Below are 5593 nucleotides of genomic sequence, written 5' to 3'. Positions count from 1 at the left end.
TGGAGCGGCACCCGCGCCGGGGCCGGGAGTGGGACCGGGGCAGGAGCCGCCGCCGCCGCCGCGTCCCCGGGCTCCGCTGGCTCCGCGGGCACCGCCGCCGAGTCTCGCCTCCTGCTCTTTGTGCGTAACGAGCTGCCGGGGCGCATCGCGGTGCAGGACGACCTGGACAACACAGAGCTGCCCTTCTTCACCCTGGGTAAGGCTGGGCGCCGGCACACGCGGGGTCCCAGGGAACCGGGAGCCCCCAAGTGAAGCCAGACGGGTGGGGGCGCCCTGGGGATTCCCGCCCCGGGCTGCCCCGAGCGGGGTTGAGTGAGGGCAGCTGAGAGGCCCGGAGGGCGTACAGGTGGTTGGAATGAGTCCGGGGCAGTATCTGAGCGAGCGCGTGGTGGGAGACCGGGGGCGTGCCAAGCCACCCGCGGTGGGGACCTGTCCGTCCGTCTCTCAGTGCAGACGTTGAGCTCTGCCGCGATCCGTCGCTGACGCCGAAACCCCAACTGCCTGAGTGTGCTTGAGCTGGGGGCCGTGGTAGTCCCCCGCTCGGGAGCCAGGTCTGGGTCCAGCCGCCCACTGCTCCTGGGGCACGGCCACTGGCCGCCCGCGGTCACCGCCCCCTCGCTGTCGCCTCGGAGTCGTCGGCTCTGCTCTTCCGGTTCGATTTTCTCGAGAATCGGAGCGGGGTCGCTCCATGTGGAATCCCTCAGTCCGCATAAATTCGGCCTCACGGTGGGTTGGGTGACCTTGGCCAAGTCGCTTCCCCTCTCTGGGCCTCAGTTTTAGCCATCTGTGAAATGGGGCTGGGGAGGATTGAGTGATTCCCGAGCACTGGCGTTCGGAACCCAAGGTCTCCTTCCACTTTCAGATTCTCCCTCCATCCCCGTGGTCGCATTCGCCTTCCTACCCCCTCCCGGCGGAGAGCAGGTTTGTCCTCGCAGCTCACTCACTGGGCTAATAATAATAACTTAAAGGCATGAAAAAGGAAAGGGAGAGGAAAAGGATGGGGGTGGGGGCTCAAACGTAAAAGTTAATCAGAAAGTTCGCCCGCAGCTTGCTGCCAGCTGGTTCCCAGCGCGAATCCCGGAGGAGTCGGCCCTTCCAGGTAGCTGTGGGAGGCGCAGCTGATTTCCCACCCGGGTAATTGATCGCTTAATTATCTCGGAGAGCGTTTACAAAAATGTTGTTTCCCCTTAGCTCTCCCGCGCTCGCCGGTCTCTCTCTCTCCCCTCCCCTCTTGGGGGAGCGGGGTGCGATTGGTTGTCGGAGTCGGGCCAGCAGCAGCTCCAGGAAGGCGCCGGGGGCTCGCCCCAGACTCCAGACCCCGGGATCCGGCTGAGCTCCGGCACCGCGGGGGTGATGGGCCTTCGATGTCCGCGCCTTCGGGGTCCCGGCTTGAACCTCTGAGGTTAACTCCTTGCTCGCCCGAGAAGCCCCAAAGAGTAATCAATGGACTAGACTCCTCTCTCCTGGGAGCCATAATATTTTTGATGTATTTTTGTGACGCCCCCCTCCCGCCCGCCCGCCCGCCACTTCCCTTTCGTGCTGGCCGCCTTTGGAGCTTTGAGCGAGCGCCAGGCCCTTTCCTGGTCTGAGCATGTACCTCGGGTTTCTGGCCCCTGGGCTCTCCCCAGCTGGCTGTAACTTGAGCGTGCTGAGCTTTGTGGGGTACTAGGCAGGAGAGCGCCTTACAGGTTCTCAGGGGACTTTCCGCGGCGGCGCGTCTGGTGTGCCACACACACACGTTCAAGCATACACACGTGCGCGGACACACACACATACACCAAGAGCCATTCCCACTTGCACTTGTGAGCTGCCCATTTCCAAGTAAGTGGATGGGGGTGAAGATGGGGTTCCTTAGGGCGAAGAGCCAACCTTGGGCTCATGGCCAACTCCTGTGACCCTGCCGCAGGGAAGGGTCCTTCCAGAGAAACGGAGAGTGTCCCTCACCACTTTCAATCCCAACCTTCTCCCTCCACTCTCGAGATCTCTCTACTCCCGGATGTCCGGAGAGGGAGGGAGTGGGGATCCTTCTAAATGGCTGTTCAGATGAGGGGGAAAGGTGGGGGGAATCCTTGGGTATGGCATGATTTGGAAGCGAGGACCCCAGAGCGTTCCAGTTTCCCTAGGATGTGGAGGACCTGGTCCAGCCGGCTACAGGAGTCGCTCCAGAATTCCTGGAGCTGGCAATCTCTGCGTTCTTAAACTTTGGCTTTCAAGAGGAAATGGGCACCTGGGAGCCCAGGGCAGGCTGAGTGAGGGGCTGAGTGAGGAACTGAGTGAGGAGCTGGAAGTGTCAAATCCCCCAGACCGGTGCTTCAGCATCAGAGTCTTCTGGTGCTCTCCACTTGGAGGCTTCCGCCTTCTCTGACGCAGGCGGCTGAGCCTTGGCGGCTGGGGACTGCCTGCTGTGGAGTGGCAGGTGCCGTCCTCCTTGGAAGCCCTGAGCCCTTTGGGGAAGCAGGTTCCTCCTCCTCCTTCCCCGCAGCCCGAGGCACTCCTACCAGGGATTTGGCTAGCGAGGTAGTCGCCAGATGGCCGAGCATAGCAGGATCTGTGTAGGGAGACGTGGGCTTTTTATTTGTGTTGTTCTTCCACTGTTTGTGTGTAAACACAGAGTGCACAATGAGCTCTGGGAGGGCCAGGCTGGCTGAAAATGAGGGCGGAGGGGGGGTACTATGAGTCATTTATGGCCGTATCTCCCCCAGGGTCCCCAGGCAGCCCCATCCCATCATCCCATCTTCAGACCTTCTAAACATCCTTCCCTAGTGTTTGTCTCTGGCGAGTTGGGTGAGTCTTTCACTTCTAGGTCACCAAGTTCAAGGGATTTGGAGATGGCGTGCGCCACAGATGCACATGCAAAGTCGGTAAATGCTGAATCCTGCCAGTAGCGGGGTGTGTGGAGCCACCACTAGGGGGTGATAGTGTCTACCAAAGCCCTCAGGCTATGCTTTGGGTTGTGGGTCTAGAGTTGGTGGTGGTAAAATGTCCCTGGTGTTAAGGGGCAGTGAACAAACAAATCAAAGGTAGAGTTCCCATTCTACTCCAAGTCCAGTTGGGGAAGCTCAAAATTATTTTGCACACGCTGTCTACAATCCCTATTCACCAAAGTCACGGACATACCTGGCCTTCCCTCCCTCCATTGTGCCTGCCTCTCTTGTTTGAATTATCGGCTCTATAATTGGTAGTGCCCAGACTTAAAAGACTTTTCTTCAGGTCTTTTCCTCTTCATGTTTCTAATCTTCCCTTCATGTTCCAGCCTGCTTTATGTAGGTGGAAATTTCCCTCAGAGGTGAAATGCCCCCCAAGTTTCTATGTCTGGGCCTCTTCTTTAGAATCTAAGTCAGTGGTCCTGATAAAGTGAATTTCCTTGAAATAGATCAAGGAATAGCAACTAGTTGTCGATTCCTTACTGTGCTGCTCAGAGCTTTACTCTTGCCTTTTATTATTTACTCACATAAAATATATGACGTAGGCACTGTTGTAATTTATTCCCACTTTACAGGTAAGGAAACATTCTTTAGAGAGGTCAGGTGCCTAGTCCAAGGGCTCACTTTGAGTAAATGCAGACCTGGGACTGGAATCTCAGCGCATCAGACACCTACATTCTTGGTAATTGCTAAACAGCCATCTTGAGGCAAATATGCACTGAGGGGCTGGTTACATTGATGGAGGGCATGGTGCAGGGTCCTGGAGAGGAAACATAATCATCAGCACGGCAAGAACCTTTCTCGGGGGAACTTTAGCTACACTGGTGCTGAAGTATGAGAGTGTGAGAGTGAGGCATGCGTTAAATGACCTTCAATGACCCTGCCAACGCAAAGTTCCATGACTCATGGGATGTCAAAGGGCATGTGTGTAGCGGTGCCAGTGAGTGATGGGTTTGACACATTCTGTAACATCAGGGAGGGAGATATCTCTTTAGACTTAGAGAAAGCTGGGGACATTTCCTGGACGGGAAAAAAAACAAAAGCAAAAACAAAAACTGAGTGAGGTCATGGAGGATGGGCTGGAGGAGAATTTGAATGCTCCAGTACAGCTTGGGGGCTTGATGTTGCTTAGGACCTGGAACTCTCAGCTGTGGCCTGCTCTGACCTTGAACAAGTCATTTACCCCGGATCTTCAGTTCTTTGTGCTATAATATGAGTGGGTAGCTGAGCCCTAAAATAATCCTTTGGTGCAAAGATTCTATGAACTTGAAGTGCCCTGACCCACTCTGTAACTCTGACTAGCTGCCCTTGCTTCTCACTGTCTCCTTTCCTTTGCTGGTAACATGGGGGTGTTGGGGAGGACTGACGAAAAAGAAAGAATTTGAATGGGAGCAACTGTCCGTGCAGGGCTTGTGAGGTGAACCCGCACATCACCCAGTGTTCATCTGCCCCCAGGCAGCTCCAGAGTCTGCTTGTGGATTTAGCTTTCATGCCCACCGCTAGGGAAATGGCATCCTTCTTCCTGTGCTTGATAGTGGCCAGGCTGGGCTGTTCACCGTGAGACTTGATACAGCAAAAGGGGGAAAGGAGATAAAACTGAGTAACCACTTATTGTCAACATCCATTACTAATTTACCTTGTCATAGAAATCACACAGGTGAGGAGCGTGCTCTATATTTGGGGGAGGGTGTGTGGAGAAAGAAAAACCATCCAGTAGTATGTTTTTAAATGCATCTGCATGAGCAGATCTGGCAGTGTCCTCAAGATCTGTCCTGAAAGGATGCTGTTTGCAGGAAGCTGATTGGCCTGGGTGGAAGACGAAGATACTCTGAAATGCCCACTTGGTCAGTCTGCAAAGATTCCTTAAAATACAGGCAAAAATGAACACCGAAAGAGAAGAGCCCCCAGAAGGAGTGAGGGACCAGGCACAAGGTCAGAAAGGTTGCTAGAAGCAGGGAGTTTACCCTAAGGACAGTCCACAAGGGCTGGAGAAGCTTTCTTCGAACATCAACAGGGAATGAGGCATGTGCTTTTTTTTCTGTCTGGTTCTAAAGAATGTCCTAAAGGTGCAAATACTAAGGGGATGGAGTACAGCATGACACGAGGATGTGTCCCTGGGAGCTGTCCAACAACCAGGCATTCTGACCTCTAATGATGACAGGGTCCACGTGGGAGGAAGTCTTCAAGCAGGGACCACACAGCTATTTGGCAGGCATTTGGAGAAAGGACCAGAGGCATTGAGGCTATCTGCCCCTTTTGGTTTCTGCCTTGATTCTGAAGGTTGATGACAGTTATTAAGTGGGAGAAAAAAAACAGATACAAACAGTATAAGCTGGGTTTTCTGTAGGGATTTCTGACCACAGAATATTCATTAAAATCAATCGCAGTGTTTTTCCCAGAATGGGTAAGAGGGAGAGATTCCGGGGTGGGTGAGGGGGCGAATTTGATGTCTTCAGACAAAGCTTAAAAAATGTTATTTCCTCATTTGGGCTCCAGGTCCCTTATCACTAAAACATTTCAGTAGCACTCAGACTCCAAGGTCCCGTCCTGCACTGATGGTCCAGGTTTCTGGGATATTGTAAATAAGGGTGTGTGTGTGTGTGTGTGTGTGTGTGTGTGTGTGTGTGCGTGTGTGTGTGTGTGTGTGTGTGTGTGTGTGTGTGTGTGTG

This window comes from Neophocaena asiaeorientalis, unplaced genomic scaffold (genome assembly GCF_003031525.2).
Source record: "Neophocaena asiaeorientalis asiaeorientalis breed wild unplaced genomic scaffold, Neophocaena_asiaeorientalis_V1.1 scaffold78, whole genome shotgun sequence".
In the NCBI taxonomy this organism is placed as follows: Eukaryota; Metazoa; Chordata; class Mammalia; order Artiodactyla; family Phocoenidae; genus Neophocaena; species Neophocaena asiaeorientalis.
Note: the sequence above shows the minus strand (reverse complement) of the source record.